This window comes from Lepidochelys kempii, chromosome 12, assembly GCF_965140265.1.
Source record: "Lepidochelys kempii isolate rLepKem1 chromosome 12, rLepKem1.hap2, whole genome shotgun sequence".
Taxonomy (NCBI): domain Eukaryota; kingdom Metazoa; phylum Chordata; order Testudines; family Cheloniidae; genus Lepidochelys; species Lepidochelys kempii.
The window spans coordinates 2674798-2692525 of record NC_133267.1 but is presented as its reverse complement, the minus strand read 5'-3'; the positions used below and the strand labels follow the sequence as shown (position 1 = coordinate 2692525).

The 17728-nt window shown below is 45.7% G+C and overlaps 1 non-coding gene across 1 annotated transcript; it reads right to left on the bottom strand.

Annotated features, from left to right (window-relative positions):
• Positions 1–1424: 1424 nt before the first annotated feature.
• On the bottom strand, positions 1425–1496 carry TRNAP-CGG (transfer RNA proline (anticodon CGG)). The gene has a single exon. It is a non-coding gene; the product is annotated as a tRNA-Pro (tRNA).
• Between the last annotated feature and the right edge of the window lie 16232 nt (positions 1497–17728).

Genomic DNA, 17728 nt, shown 5'->3' with positions numbered 1-17728 from the left:
ATATGCTTAACTAGCAGAGGAATTGTGAGGATTCATTCATTAACATATGGAAAACACTTTGAGGTTTTTGGCTGGGAGCTCTGATGTCACTTTTGCCTGTTTAAAGAGTCCATGGCATACCTAGGAAAATTCCAAGATAGGATTACCAAAACTCCATCTATCTTACTGGATATGTACTCTCTTTTTCATTTCATTATTATTCCTTGGCAAAGTATTTCTAGATAAATATGAATTTCCTGTTGTAAATGCCTTAAACTTTTGCTCAGATCATATGCTGGTGTAATAATCCAGTATTTGTGACATCACAATTCACTACCATGGACATAGCTGTGATGGACTGGGCCATCAGTGTGTGAATCAAGCAACAGGAATTGAGCAATTACATAGGAAAAAGCATCTATTGTATAGACATATACTGCTTGTCAATAGGAGAGGGAAAAACCCAAACAATGTAGTGAGTAAGTTAACATCCTACCACAGGATATGCCATGATACATCAGCATTCAAAACCCTATTTGCCAATGGTTTAGAATTTGCTGGAGTGTGGAGCAGCTCTTTATGGGAGCCTCCTCGTGTTGTCCTTTAAAGCTGCAAAAAGTAGAATCCAAATCTGAATGAAGTTTGTTCCCTACACGGATATGTTTTAAAAAAAAATCTCGCTAAGAGACACAGCAGTACAGTTTAGCATTGTATCCATCCGACTTGCGTGCCATGTTCTGGCCCTCTGCATAGGAATGAACTTCAGCCTACATTAGCTACATACTCTACGCACAGCCACCCAGCCGATAGCTATTAAATGTATTTCAGCCATTTAGAACAATAGGAATAGTCATTAAGGAATATTAACAGTGCAATCTCCTATTTTTGAAGAGTCTCTGATCAACCGCAACACTGACTTCCAGAAATCTCTTAATTTTGCTAATTGAAAGCATGATGATACTTTCAAACAACTGACTTGACAGCTGTGGACACTGAAGGACTCTCTCCACAAGACAGATACAACACAGGCAGCAGCAGAACAAGCTTCGCTCATATGGTTCCCTGCCACTGTGCCTCATCTCCGGTTAGAACTAGCAAGGTATTTAAGTATGTGAGTAGTCCAGCTGAAGTCACTGGAACTACTCAGATGTTTAAAGTTAGTAGTGTGCTTAAGTACCTTGTTGAAGTGGGGTCTAAGAGAGGCTGTTTTTTGTTATGAATCAGTAGTTCACCAATCCACTCCTAAGCCTGTCTTCATAGAATCATAGAATCTCAGGGTTGGAAAGGACCTCAGGAGGTCATCTAGTCCAACCGCCTGCTCGAAGCAGGACCAATCCCCAATTTTTGCCCCAGATCCCTAAATGGCCCCCTCAAGGATTGAACTCACAACCCTGGGTTTAGCAGGCCAATGCTCAAACCACTGAGCTATCCCTCCCCCCAAAACAGGGCTCATCCGGGATTTGAACCCAGGACCTCTCGCACCCGAAGCGAGAATCATACCCCTAGACCAACAAGCCATCCTTTCCAGTAAGAGAGATCAGTTGTATGCTAGAGAAGCACCCAATAGTCCCCAGATGTTCCCAATCAATGAGCAGTATGAGTGAGCTAGATCTGAACAGCAGAACCAGAGGTGAAAGTCCTGGATTGCATTAAGCCAAATTCCTGAGCCATCCAGTCCCACTATAATATTACCTATTTCTATATGTATGTTAATAGGAATAGCAAAAATCCCACTGTGAGCTGATGAAGAAAGGTTTATTTCAAAGCTGTGGTATAATCATAAGTGTGGATTTCCGGCTATGACATCACAGCCCTGAAATGTTTTAGTGAAAAAAAAAAAGCTAAAACAATCTTTAGAGAGTTGAAAAAATGCCACAGTGCTGCAGTATGGAAATGGATTAATAGCTTAGTAGGCCAGAAGAGGCAAGTGATCTAATCAGAACACAGGCCAGAGTAGGGAACCTGCAACGGAGGGAATTATTCTTCTCGGCTTCCCTAGTTGAGTAATTATACAAATGACAGAGTTATTATTTGATGGCAGTAGCACCCAAGATATGCTAAGTGCTAGACAAACACATATGAAGAACTCACATATCATCATCTTAATCCAGCTCCTATGGCTACTCCCATAGGTCATAATGATCTTGAAACCAAACTGTAAATGTAAGTAGTACACGTTTTTCAGCCTAGGCAAGGACTATGAAATTAGTTACCATCTGATGCCTTTTGAATGACCTATGTGTTACATATTTGGTGGTCTGTTGGTACATTTCCTACCAGACAGATGTTGTCAGGGTTCCTTCCCCACTCTGAACTCTAGGGTACAGATGTGGGGACCCGCATGAAAGACCCCCTAAGCTTATTTTTACTAGCTTGGGTTAAAAACTTTTCTAAAGTACAAATTTCACCTTGTTCTTGAACAGTATGCTGCCACCATCAAGTGATTTTACAAACAATCAGGGAAAGGACCACTTAGAGTTCCTATTTCCCCAAAATATCCCCCCCAAGCCCTTACACCCCCTTTCCTGGGGAGGCTTGAGAATAAACAAGATGAGCACAAACCAGCTTCGGATTTTTAAGACCCAAAAAACCCATTCAGATTCTTAAAAAACAGAACTTTATTAGAAGAACAAAAAAAGATAAGAGAAAAACTCTGTAAGATCAGAATGGAAGATAATCTTCCAGGCAGATTCAAAACAGAGAATCCCTCTAGGCAAAACCTTAAGTTACAAAAAAACACAAAAACAGGAATACACATTCCCTCCAGCACAGCCAAAACAAAGAAAACCTAATGCATTTTCTAGCTAGATTACTTACTAACTTTACAGGAGTTGGAGGGCTTGCGTCCTTTATCTGTTCCCAGCAAAGGTATCACACAGACAGATAAAAGCCTTTCCCTCCCCCTCCAGATTTGAAAGTATCTTGTCCCCTCATTGGTCATTTTGGGTCAGGTGCCAGCCGGGTTATCTGAGCTTCTTAACCCTTTACAGGTAAAAGGACTTTGCCTCTGGTCAGGAGGGATTTTATAGCACTGTATACAGAAAGATGGTTACCCTTCCCTCTATATTTATGACAGATGTCTAAAACACAAGACCCCTCCCCCCCTTCATATACGGTCCATTCTCATCAGCATTATCACTGGTAGTCTCTGCAGGAGGGCCAGGAATTGAATGAACCATGAAGACTGAGCTGTGCTCTGACCTCTAGAAGTAGTTCCTCCACGTCAAGGTGGAGGCATGTTAGCAAAACAGCCTGGAATAGCCTGTGCCAATGCTGCCTTTGATGTTCTAGTTTTCAGGATAGAAAGATGACCTGTATTTCTCACAGTCACTACATCCACACAAATATTTTACAAATACAAGAGATCAAGGCTGAAATCCTGGCTCCATTAAAGTCAGTGGCAAAACTCCCCTATGTGTGTTGCCCCTAAGTCCACTTCCATCCACACAGAAGAATCTCTAAGCTGGCTTGAGGGTGCTTTAAGCCTGAGCTAGCAGGCCTGGTGTGGGTATTGGCTTGTTGATCAATGCTCATTCCCCAGATTGGATACAAAGGGTTAATTTTTTGTTTCTATTACTTTAGGACGCAGGTATCCTAACCAGGGTCATGACCTCATTGTGCTGGGTGCAGTAAAATATAAAACATTATAGCCCTGTCTAAATATTCAGCTGGAAACAGTCTAAAGCCAGCTGGAGTCATAGGCTAGATGAGCTTTCGGGGGCCTGAACAATTTCTGCTGAACCAAGTTTAAAGATGGTTAGAGGTTTTCGTTGGAAGTTCCCCAGTGGCCATAGACCATGTCTTACTGCCCACTCCTGCTCTCGTTGACTCAGTGGCAAAGCTCATTCCCTTCAGCAGGAGTGGGAACAGATTCTTATTGATGAGACAGAAAATGAGTGAGGGACCCAGCTTTGCAGCCCCCTGTTCTGTCAGCTCCCCCAGACCAGAGCAGGATTGTCTGGAGCACAGCCCCTGGAGCCCCAAGCTGTGCTCCAGAGTCACCCTTTCCATGCAACTGCCGGGTGATAATAAACTAACCTACATTGGTGAGCGAACTTGTTGTTAGAGTTACCCTGTGGTGACAGAAACCCAAGCCAGAACCAAATGCTCTTTCTTTGGAAAGGTTTTTCCACTGCTGAACAGCCTCCCAAAGCAAGCAGTGGAAGCCCCTTACTTGAGCCATTTGAAAGTAGGCTGTAGTATGCACGGCAGAGGTGAACTCAAGTACCCAGCGGTTTCTCTCCATCTATCGAAAACGATCCAAATGCTAGCAAATACTACAAGCCTGTGCTCCTGTTTAAGATGGGTGGATGCAAATTAGTTGCGCCCCCTCAGGCTGCTGGCAAGTTTGCCAATGCAACCATCTGTGTTGCAAAGTAGGGGCATCCCTGGAGCAAAGCAGTCCTAATAGTTGCATGCTTGTTTCCCAGGCTTCTTGCATTTGTGTATAGGCCCTTGAGATAACTCGCTGATCATCCCTCTTTCTCAGTATGAGGCAGGAGCCCTGCCCTCTTGTGCACTCCTGCTCGTGCTTCCTCCTGGTATCCCATGTCCCACTTACCTCAGGGCTTTGGTCTCCTTCCCCCGGTGAACCTAGTTTAAAGCCCTCCTCACCAGGTTAGCCAGCCTGCTTGCGAAGATGCTCTTCCCTCTCTTCGTTAGGTGGAGCCCGTCTCTGCCTAGCACTCCTCCTTCTTGGAACACCATCCCATGGTCAAAGAATCCAAAGCCTTCTCTCCGACACCACCTGCGTAGCCATTCGTTGACTTCCACAATTCGACGGTCTCTACCCAGGCCTTTTCCTTCCACAGGGAGGATGGACGAGAACACCACTTGCGCCTCAAACTCCTTTATCCTCCTTCCCAGAGCCACGTAGTCCGCAGTGATCCGCTCAAGGTCATTCTTGGCAGTATCATTGGTGCCCATGTGGAGAAGCAGGAAGGGGTAGCGATCCAAGGGCTTGATGAGTCTCGGCAGTCTCTCTGTCACATTGTGAATCCTAGCTCCTGGCAAGCAGCAGACTTCTCGGTTTTCCCGGTCGGGGCGGCAGATAGATGACTCAGTCCCCCGGAGGAGAGAGTCCCCAACCACCACCATCCGCCTCCTTCTCTTGGGAGCAGTGGTCGTGGAACCCCCAACCCTAGGACAGTGCATCTCATGCCTTCCAATCGGCGGAGTCTCCTTCTGCTCCCTTCCCTCAGACGTATCATCTGGTCCACTCTCCGCATTAGTAGCTGTGAAGAGAACATGAAACAGTTACTTACCTGTATCTGCATTGCTGGTACATGGACGCTCCCCTTTCTTCTTCTGGAGGTCACATACTGCCAAATTTCTTCACCGTCCTCCTGTCCCCGCAGTGCAGCCTGCTCTGAATCTTCAGAACATTGTGCCCGTAGAAGCATATCCTGACGTCTGTCCAGGAAATTTTCAGTTTCTCTTATGCAACGCAGGGTCGATACCTGTTGCTCCAGACCTTGAACCTTCTCTTTCAATGTGGAGACCAGCTTGCACTTTGTACAGACAAAGTCACTTCCATCCTGTGGAAGAAAGACAAACATGGCACATCCAGTGCAGGTCACAACAGCTGAACACTCCCCATCCATATTACCTTCCTTCTACGAGCTTCCTCAGGAGTTGTAGTAACTACTCAGAGAAGTCGGCAAGATGTAAGCCACAGTGGGCTCTCCCCAGGCGAACTCCCAGGCAAACTCCCTCTGTTAGCCTCTCTGCTGTTTGCTGCTCAGCTGGTTCGCAGCTGACTGGCTTTTTATAACAGTCAGGCCCACTCAAGGCTCACCTGGAACAAAGCACTCCCAATTCACACTTTTCACACCACCAATCAAGCACACGGTCAAACTGTCAAACTGTCCCCACAACAGACAAGATGGGAGCTCTTTATTGGATTGCTTATTTCCATACGTGATTTGCTCTTTGAGATTAGATGTGGTGCTTGGGACTTCTTTTATAATACTTTAGCACTTCTGACAGACAGACCTTGACTCTGTTTACAAAATTGGATCATGCTGGATATGAGTCAATAGTGTGCCCTTGTTGCCAAGAAGATGAACAGCATATTCGGCTGTATTAGTAGGAGCATTGCCAGCAGATCAAGGGAAGTGATTATTCCCCTCTATTTGACACTGGTGAGGCCACATCTGGAGTATTGCGTCCAGTTTAGGGGCCCCCCACTACAGAAGGGATGTGGACAAATTGGAGAGAGTCCAGTGGAGGACAATGAAAACGATTAGGGGGCTGGGGCACATGATTTATGAGGAGAGGCTGAGGGAACTGGGATTATTTAGTCTGCAGAAGAGAACAGTGAGAGGGGGATTTGATAGCAGCCTTCAACTACCTGAAGGGGGGTACCAAAGAGGATGGAGCTCGGCTATTCTCAGTGGTAGCAGATGACAGAACAAGGAGCAATGGTTTCAAGTTGCAGTGGAGGAGGTTTAGGTTGGATATTAGGAAACACTATTTCACTAGGAGAGTGGTGAAGCACGGGAATGGGTTACCTAGGGAGGTGGTGGAATCTCAATTCTTAGAAGTTTTTAAGGTCAGGCTTGACAAAGCCCTAGCTGGGATGATTTAGTTGGGGTTGGTCCTGCTTTGAGCAGGAGTTGGACTAGATGACCTCCTGAGGTCCCTTCCAACCCTGATATTCTATGATTCTATGATCATCATCCCCATTAGATTAGATTTCAAAATGACCTTAACAAATTACAGAATTAGTCTGAAACCAGCAAGATGAAATTCAGTAGAGACAAGTGCAAAGTACTTCAGTTGTAGAAGAAAAAAAAATCTAATGCACAACTACAAAATGAGGAATAATTGGCTAGCCTGATGTACTGCTGGAAAGGATGTGGGGGGTTATAGTGGATCAAATAGAATACAAGTTGTCAAGGTTCCTTCCCCACTCTGAACTCTGGGGTACAGATGTGGGGACCTGCATGAAAGACCCCCTAAGCTTATTTCTATCAGCTTAGGTTAAAAACTTCCGCAAGGCACAAAATTTTTGCCCTTGGACTAGGGTATGCTGCTACCACCAAACGCTATAACAAAGAACCAGGGAAAAGGACCACTTGGAGTTCCTCTTCCCCCAGCTATCCCCCGAAGCCTTTACACCCCCTTTCCTGGGGAGGCTTGAGAATAAACAAGTTGAGCACAGACCAGCTTGGGTTTCTAAGGATTCAATCAGATTCTTAAAAAAACCCAGAACTTTATTCGAAGAACAAAATAAAGATAAAAGAAACACTCTGTAAGATTAGAATGGAAGATAATCTCACAGGCAGTCAGATTCAAAACATAGAGAATCCCTCTAGGCAAAACCTTAAGTTACAAAAAGACACAAAACCAGGAATACACATTCCCTCCAGCACAGCGAATTTACAAGCGAAAACAAAGAAAACCTAATGCATTTTCTAGCTAGATTATTTACTAACTTTACAGGAGTTGGAGGGCTTGCATCCTTGATCTGTTCCCGGAAAAGGTATCACACAGACAGACAAAAGCCTTTCCCCCCACCTCCAGATCTGAAGGTATCTTGTCCACTCATTGGTCATTTTGGGTCAGGTGCCAGCGAGGTTACCTTAGCTTCTTAACCCTTTACAGGTGAAAGGATTTTGCCTCTGGCCAGAAGGGATTTTATAGCACTGTATGCACAAAGGTGGTTACCCTTCCCTTTATATTTATGACACCCCCCCCCCCCAAAATCACACATAAGGTGAAACACTGGCTGTGATTTCTTCCTGGAGCTCTAGGAGAAAACAGAGTTAATAAGACACATGCACCTCTAAATATACTACTAACTGTATAAAGACTAACAATATTTTCCACATCTCAAGGACAATTTTAACCAGTTGATTCTGGGAAACTTTCTCGGGAGAGTGCATCAGCCACTTTGTTAGAAGCTTCTGAAATGTGTTGTATGTCGAAATCAAAATCTTGGAGCGCTAAACTCCACCAAAGAAGTTTTTTATTATTTCCCATGGTGGTATGAAGCCACTGTAGCACAGCATGGTCGGTTTGCAGGTGGAAACGCCATCCCCAAACGTATGGGCGTAGCTTTTCCAGAGCGTAGACAATGGCGTAACATTCCTTTTCACTGATTGACCAGTGGCTTTCCCTCTCAGACAGCTTCTTGCTGAGAAACACGACAGGATGGAACTCTTGATTTGGTCCTTCCTGCATTAAGACTGCTCCCACACCATGCTCAGACGCATCTGTGGTTACTAGGAACGGTTTGTCAAAGTCTGGGGCCCTTAGCACAGGGTCAGACATGAGTGTCGCTTTAAGCTGATTAAAGGCCTTCTGACACTCTTCAGTCCACTGAACTGCATTTGGCTATTTCTTTTTGGTTAGGTCTGTCAGGCCTTGTCTACATTACGAAATTAGGTTGAATTTATAGAAGTCGGTTTTGTAGAAAGCGTTTTTACACAGTCGATTGTGTGTGTCCCCACACAAATGCTCTAAGTGCATGTCGTCAGCGGAGTGCGTCCACAGTACAGAGGCAACCGTCGACTTCCGGAGCGTTGCACTGTGGGTGGCTATCCCACAGTTCCCGCAGTCTCCACCACCCATTTGAATTCTGGGTAGAAATCCCAATGCCCGATGGGGCTAAAACATTGTCGCGGGTGGTTCTGGGTACATATCGTCAGGCCCCCCTTCCCTCCCTCCCTCCCTCCCTCCCTCCCTCCGTGAAAGCAATGGCAGACAATCATTTTGCGCCTTTTTTCTTGGGTTATCCATGCAGACACCATACCATGGCAAGCATGGAGCCCGCTCAGCTAACCGTCACCACATGTCTCCTGGGTGCTTGCAGACATGGAACTGCACTGCTACACAGCAGCAGCCTTTTGGCAGCAGACAGTGCAGTATAACTGGTAGCCATCGTCAACATATTCCAGGGTGCTCTTTTAACCGACCTCGATGAGGTCAGGGGCACCTAGGCAAACATGGGAGTGACTCAGCCAGGTCATTACCCTTTTAAATTTTGTCTCATGGTGATTCAGTCCTACCAGCAGTCCTACTGCACCGTCTTTTAATGAGCAGCCAGGAGATGACGATGGCCAGCAGTCATACTGCACCGTCTTCTGCCGAGCACCCAGGAGATGACGTTGGCCAGCAGTCGTACTGCATAGTCTGCTGCCAGCAAGATGTATAAAGATAGATGAAGTGGATCAAAACAAGAAATAGACCAGATTTGTTTTGTATTCATTTTCTCCTCCCTTCCTCCCTGAAATCAACGGCCTGCTAAACCCAGTTTTGAGTTCTATCCTTGAGGTTTTGAGTTCTATTCTTGAGGGGGCCATTCTGTTTCTCGCAAAGCCACCCCCTTTGTTGATTTTAATTCCCTGTAAGCCATGTTGTCGGTCGCCCCTCCCTCTGTCAGAGCAATGGCAATCGTTTTGCACCCTTTTCCCTGAATTGCCTGAGCAGGAGCAGACGCCATAGCACAGCAAGCATGGAGCCCGTTCAGCTCACCGCAGCAGTTATGACCATTGTAAACACCTTACGCATTATCATGCAGTTTATGCAGAACCAGCACCTGAGAAACCAGACGAGGAGGCAACGGAAGCGCGCTGATGAGGACATGAACACACTTTTCTCTAAAACCGTGTTCCCCTGCAATTTGGAGATCATGGTGTTAATGGGGCAGGCTCATGCCATGGAATGCTGATTCCGGGCCTGGGAAACAAGCACAGATTGGTGGGACCGCATAGTGTTGCAGGACTGGGATGATTCCCAGTGGCTCCGAAACTTTCGCATGCGTAAGGGCACTTTCATGGAACTTTGTGACTTGCTTTCCCCTGCCCTGAAGCACAGGAATACTTCACAGTTCACAAGCAAGTGGCAATAGCCCTGTGGAAGCTTGCAACGCCAGACAGCTACCGGTCAGGCGGTAATCAATTTGGAGTGGGCAAATCTACTGTGGGGGTTGCTGTGATGCAAGTAGCCAACGCAATCATTGAGCTGCTTCTATCAAAGGTAGTGACTCTGGGAAACGTGCAGGTCATACTAGATGGCTTTGCTGTAATGGGATTCCCTAACTGTGGTGGGGCTATAGACGGAACGCATATCCCCATCTTGGGACCAGACCACCAGGGCAGCCAGTACGTAAATCGCAAGGGGTACTTTTCAATGGTGCTGCAAGCAGTGGTGGATCACAAGGGACATTTCACCAACATCAACGTGGGATGGCCGGGAAAGATTCATGACACTCGTGTCTTCAGGATCTCTGGTCTGTTTAAACGGCTGCAAGAAGGGATTTACTTCCCAGACTAGAAAATAACTATTGGGGATGTTGAAATGCCTATATATAGTTATCCTGGGAACCCAGCCTACCCCTTAATGCCATGGCTCATGAAGCCCTACAGAGGCACCCTGGACAGTAGTCAGGAGCTGTTCAACTATAGGCTGAGCAAGTGCAGAATGGTGGTAGAGCATGCATTTGGACATTTAAAGGGTCGCTGGCGCAGTTTACTGACTCGCTCAGACCTCAGCAAAAGCAATATTCCCGTTGTTATTGCTGCTTCCTGTGTGCTCCACAATCTCTGTGAGAGTAAGGGGGAGATGTTTATGGCGGGGTGGGAGGTTGATGCAAATCGCCTGGCCGCTGAATACACGCAGCCAGACACCAGGGCGGTTAGAAGAGCACAGCAGGAAGTGCTGCGCATCAGAGAAGCTTTGAAACCCAGTTTCAGGACTGGCCAGGGTACGGTGTGACACTTCTGTTTGTTTCTCCTTGATGAAAACCCACCCCCTTGGTTGCCTCTAAATTCCCTGTAAGACACCTGCCCTCCCGCCTTTGATCACAGCTTGCTTGCAAAGGAAATAAAGTCACTATCATTTAAAAAACATGTATTCTTTATTAATTGATCATAAAAATAGGGAGATAACTCACAAGGTAGCCGGGTGGTGTGTGGGAAGAGGCTAGGAGGGAAGGAAAAGGCCACTTCAAAACTTGTTGAATGACAGCCTTCTGTTGCTTGGGCTGTCCACGGGGGTGGAGTGGTTGGGTGCCCGGAGCCTCCCCACCCGCGTTCTTGGGCGTCTGGGTGAGGAGACTATGGAACTTGGAGAGAAGGGAGGGTGGTTAAACAGGGACTGCAGTGGCAATCTGTGATCCTGCTGCGTTCATGAACCTCCATCAGACGCAGGAGAACGTCCGTTTGATCCCGCAGTAGCCCCAGCATTGCCTCATGCCTCCTCTGATCTTCCTGCCGCCACCTCTCCTCACGTTCATCGCCCACTGTCCTGTACTCTGCTATTGTGTCCCTCCACAAAGCTCTGTCAGTGCCAGACGACTGCATGAGCTCAGAGAACATTTCATTGCGTGTGATTTTTTTTTGCCGCCTTATCTGAGATAGCCTTTCGGATGGAGGAGGGAGGCTTGAAACATTTGCGGCTGCTGGAGGAAAAAAAGGGAGTGAAGTATTTTAAAAGATACATTTTACAGAACAGTGGCTATACTCTTTCACGGCGAACAACACTATTCACATTACATAGCACATGTGATTTTGGTACAAGGTTGCATTTTGCATCTTATATTGAGTGCCTGCGGCTTTGGTGTTGGAGATCACACACGCAGTGCCAGGCAACAGAATTCTGCTTGCAGGCGGCCATGGTAAGCCAGTCTTTCGGCTTCTGCAACCTTCATAACAGCAGCGCCCTCCTTTCCCATACCAAGCAAAGCCCATTGAGTTGACCATTTAGTGCTGTGGTTTTCCTGTTAACGTGGTGGAGCAGAAACCAAACTAACACCCTCCCTCATCCAATTCTCTGGGATGATCGCTTTTCCCCTCCCCCCCACCGCCTGGCTGGTATCAGGGAAGATCCTTGCAAGCCAAATGCGAACAGCTCAACAATGCACCACCCCAACCCCACCGCATGGCTAACTGCAGGGAGGATTTCTTTTCAGCCACAGGTAAACAGCCCAGTAGGAACAGCCACCTCTGAATGTCCCCTTAATTAAATTCCCCTATTTCAACCAGGTTACCATGAATGATATAAGAAAAGGAGTACTTGTGGCACCTTAGAGACTAACCAATTTATTTGAGCATGAGCTTTCGTGAGCTACAGCTCACTTCATTGGATGCTACAGTTATGCATCCAATGAAGTGAGCTGTAGCTCACGAAAGCTCATGCTCAAATAAATTGGTTAGTCTCTAAGGTGCCACAAGTACTCCTTTTCTTTTTGCGAATACAGACTAACACGGCTGTTACTCTGAAACCTGTCATGAACGATATCACTCTCCTGAAGATAAACACAGAGATATAAAAAACAGATGTTGCTTGAATGCCAGCAAACACCGGGACCATATGCTGCCAGGCTTTGTCATGCAATGATACCAGATTACTTGCTACTAGCATGGCATGGTAAAGTGTCCTACCATGGAGGACAGAATAAGGCTGCTCTCCCCAGAAACCTTCTGCAAAGGCTTTTAGAGTACCTCCAGGAGAACTTCATGGAGATGTCCCTGGAGGATTTCTGCTCCATCCCCAGATGCGTTAACAGACTTTTCCAGTAGCAGTACTGGCCACGAATGCATCCCAAGTCCTCAGGGCTACTTAATCATTAAAAAACACTTGCTTTTATAACATGTATTGTATTTTAAAAGGTACCCTCACCAGAGGTCCCTTCTCTGGCTTCGTTGGGTTGGGAGGTTATTTCAGTCAGGGTGATAAAAAGATCCTGGCTGTCGGGGAGAATGGTGTGCTGTGTGCTCTCCCCAAGCTCATCCTCCTCCTCCTCCTCATCTTCCCCATCTGCAAAATCCTAAGGCATGGCAGAGAGTACCCCATCATCAGAGTCCATGGACAGGGGTGGGGTAGTGGTGGCGGCCCCCCCTAGAATTGCATGCAGCTCAGCATAGAAGCAGCATCTCTGGGGCTCTGTCCCGGAGTATTGGTTTGATTCTTTGGTTTTCTGGTACGCTTGTCTGAGCTCCTTAAGTTTCACGCGGCACTGTGTTGTGTCCCTAATGTAGCCTCTGTCCCTCATGGCCTCTGAGATTTTTTGAAATGTTTTGGCATTTCGTCTTTTGGAACATAGTTCTGATAGCACAGATTCCTCTCCCTATACAGCGATCAGATCCAGTACCTCCCGTTCGGTCCATGCTGGAGCTCTTTGTTGATTCTGGGACTGCATGGTCACCTGTGCTGATGAGCTCTGCATGGTCACCTGTGCTGATGAGCTCACCTGGCCAAACAGGAAATGAGATTCAAAAGTTCCTGGGGCTTTTCCTGTATACCTGGCCAGTGCAACCGAGTTCAGACTACTGTCCAGAGCAGTCACAATGGTGCACTGTGGTATAGCTCCTGGAGGCCCATACCTTCGAATTGTGTCCACACTAACCCTAATTCAAAACGGTGATGTCGATTTCAGCGCTAATTCCCTCGTTGGGGAGGAGTACAGAAAAAGGTTTTAAGAGCCCTTTATGTCGAAAAAATGGCTTCGTTGTGTGGACGGGTGCAGGGTTAATTCAGATTTAAAGCTGCTAAATCCAACATAAACTCGTAGTGTAGACCAGGCCTCAGTGGGGCGGCGATTTGGCTGTATTGCGGTACAAATCGCCTGTAATATTCGGCCAAGCCTAAGAAGGATTGGACGTCTTTCTTTGACTTTGGGACAGGCCACTTTTGGATAGCATCCACTTTGGCCTGTACAGGGTTGATAGTTCCTTGACCCACCTGGTGTCCAAGGTAAGTCACTCAGTTTAGGCCTATTTGACACTTCTTAGCCTTTACAGTTAGTCCTGCCTCCCTTATGCGCTCAAAGACTTTTCGTAGATGTTCCAGGTGTTCTGCTCAGGAATCCAAAAATATGGCCACATCGTCAAGGTAGGTGACTGCATATACTCCCAATCCCACTAGGAGACCATCTACAAGTTTTTGGAAGGTGGCGGGTGCATTCTGCAGCCCGAAAGGGAGCACATTAAATGCTTACAGCCCGACATGTGTGATGAAGGCTGACCTTTCCTTGGTGGGTACATCTCACAGCAGAGCAGGGTAAGGCTGGCTCTCATGAACTTTAAAACTAGGTCCCTCGATGACTTTGGATTGCACAGGGGTAGCTGATTGAGTCTCAGTAACCAGTTCTGCAAATGACATCCAAAGAGAAGACAATGCCCACTCTGTTTCCCATAACTGTGTCAGTTCTGCAGGGCTACCAGGAGCAAAAAGCAGTTAAAAAGAATTGGTCACTAAAGTCAGTAGATGTGACTGACTAGAAAAAAGTTCTGCTGAGAAAGAAGGTGTAATTTTTACTTACTCACTATTCAGAGTAGAACAGCATGTTAACAGTTGTCAATTTCAGGGCACAAGATACGAGACAAGTACTCTATGTCCAAGCAATAGTATTCGATATTTATTAAATAAATATTACGTAAATACAAATATCTGACTGAGAGTAGAGGTCACACATTCAGTTAAATGTAGCTAGTGTGCAGCCATAGCACCTAAGGCTGAGATCTTGTCAGATTTCGTAAATTAATTAGGGTCAGGCTAGATCAGTACGCAGAGGGGAAACATCCAAGCAGCCCATCATTGTGTTGGTGACTGAAAAGACAGTGTTCCCAATTTGTCAACTGGAGTCAGTGAAAGGATGATGCTAAGGGACACTGGAGGTGTGGTCTTGCAGATAAGATGTAAGAAGAGGTCTTAAGCCTGTATGTTCTTTGCAGATCACCTGTGAACTTTTACAAAAGTTAGTGTGTACAGTCCTGGCCAATTTCCCATTTGGGTAAGTACATTCTGCTTAGTTAAATACCCTCTGTATTTGTACGTAGTTGGATATACTCTTCTTCACTTCCAGTCCTAAAATAGTGTACGTATTGCTGCATTTGGTTACACAGCTGCTACGTCCCACCCCAAAAGGGATAATAGATTTTAACATTTCCAAGCACTTTGGGGACAGAATCACCAGAGGCTGCTAGTAATGTTGAATTATGACTTGAAGCAGGTCACACTGTGGGTGGCTTTTTGTGACCTGCACACGCCAATGTTAGACCCACAGTAGAGGTCTCCCTACAGGATGGGGAGCAGCCAGATACTGGACACAGTGTTGGTACATAATACTTTAAATGCTCTTTATTAAACAAACCTTACTTACTCCACATTCACACCCCAAACATACTATACCAGAGTCCAAAGGTCAGAATGGTCCCAATGGCCAGTCAAGATTCCTTCCGATCACAAGATGCGGGGAGCCAGTGAAAGCCACATTTATATCCACATGGGACTCTGGATCAATAAACTACTCCCATTGGCAGAAATCATAGCCAACCATTTATAGTCCATTCCATCACATCATCGGTTCTTTGCCTTTGTTTACAGGCCTTCTACCCATACAATTCCAAAAAGACAATCCTAAGTGGGCTGCCATGATCATAGGTATGCCATTTCCTCCAATTCTTATGCCATTTTATATCAGTCCAGCTGTTGTTGTTTCCTTTTCTGATGATTTTCTGTATTTTTCTTGGAACATAAGATTGTCTTTGTACGAATAGTTCTAATAGTCCTTGACCTTAAGTTCTTGCTTCGGTTGTTAACTTGCAACGCAAGTACTCATGTCAAGCACGCGTCATTCATACCAGGCCTCAATGACCTATAATGTATTACATGGATATATGAATCACGACACCAGGACCATAAGCACATGCGCAAGGGTGGACCAAGTGAGGGTTTGAACAGAAGATGAAAGACAATTGCCTGAGATTCTGTTGGGCGAAGGCAGCTTTAAAGAAGTCCGAGCTGGGGCTCTTGGAGCCCTGCTGGTGGATGCAGTATTGATAACTTAAGATTTTATTGTGAGTCTTGCAGTATTTGGTGGTTTTTAAAGCCTCAGCTTGCCTGAAATCAACAGACTGCATTCAAATAAAAGTAAGTTTCCGCACTTATGCTTTCTGAGGAAAGCTTGAAAACATGAAGTAAGCTCACCCTAAAGCAGAAAATGAAGACAAAAAGAACCCAACATTTGTTATTTTTTTTCTAAAAATCTCATGCTTTTTAAGCAATCTCCTGATTCGGAGGCCTGACTCGTCATTTTTTCAATCCTTGGCTTGGCCAATATGGTGATAGAATGGATGCCGCCTGGCGGCTACTCAATCAGCACAACTCCTGAGCAGCTGGACCTTGCCCCATCCCAGTGGGCAGTCCTGCCACTTTGAGGCCAGCTTAGACCCATGGGAGCCGTGTTCCACCCAGACTGACCACTGCTGGGGCTCCATCATCCCAGGAGCAAGCCTGGCCTGTGATGTGTGCCTGCCGTTTAACTTTACCTGTCCATCATTACAAAGAAAACTTTCATGGAAGCTTCAGAGTAACAGCCGTGTTAGTCTGTATTCGCAAAAAGAAAAGGAGGACTTGTGGCCCTTAGAGACTAACCAATTTATTTGAGCATAAGCTTTCGTGAGCTACAGCTTACTTCATCGGATGAAGTGAGCTGTAGCTCACGAAAGCTCATGCTCAAATAAATTGGTTAGTCTCTGAGGTGGCCACAAGTCCTCCTTTTCTTTTTTCATGGAAGCTGGATCTTCCTCCCCTAGGTGGTCAGCTGCTGCTGCTTTTATCCCACTGACATTATGGATAATCCTATCCCTATGCCATCATGACTGTCCTCAATGGAAGTGATTATGACAGAGGACCCCAATAACAACATGGGCCAGATCACACCATGAGAAATCTCCGTTGTTATCAGGAAAAGGATAAAACAAAAACAAACTGATGATGAGATTGGCCCCCCATATATCTTGCAAGGTTTCATTTATCAGATACTCTCTTTTACAGCTATTCAGGCTTTTTTTTAAAACATAAAAATAAATGGAAAAGCTTTTTTTAAAATGCAATTTCAATCTCCCATCTCAGTAACAGGACACACGTGCAGTAACAGGACACACATTCCTTCAAAATGATCAAAGTCCTTCTCTAATTTCTCTATACCAGAATCTGCATTTGAATTTTATTTTTAAACCTCTCTAATTCTTCGCTGGAAGGGTTTAATACAGATGAAGAATTTAAATTCTTCATTATAAGGATAATACATGAAACTACAAAGAGGTGACACAATAGAGCTCAGACCAAAGAGAAGTAAGTAAAAGTGGTGAGCTGAACTAAGTTAATTTAATTTAGCTACATAAAAGATACACTTTGGGACATATAGCTTGATCTCACATGCTTAAAGCAAGACACATGCTTAAGAACTTTGCTGAACGGGGGCCTTCTGCAGACTGACTTTGCAGGCAGAGGGATACAGTTATTTAAAAAATAAATCTCAAACATTTCTAGAGGAGTGTTACGTTAAGGTAGTAGCACACACAGATACACCAGGACACAGCGTGGTTTCATTGTTTGATTTTTAAGGCCAGACAGGCTCATCAGATCATCAAGTCCGACCTCCAGGACTGACTCACCGATGGCTTAGCTATTCTGTGGAGATCTTTTACACAGGCACCAATACCCTCCTTTCCTGCCAGGGGCTGTATCCCCCATTCTATGAAATGGGGGGAGACCCTCCCCACAAAGCCTACACAAAATAAAACACAAAACCAAATTTAAAAAAAACCCAACAACCCAAAATCAAAACCATAAAAGGCTTACTTCCAGAACTGCCTCTCAGCGTGACCCACTCCCCCTACATCTCTCCCCAGCTCCTGGAAAGTGCTTTATACAGGCCCTTTAAGTCCCAGCATGCTTTGCCCCAGGCTAGAACTACAGTCATGACTGCCCAGGGGACTACATTTCCCAGTACTCT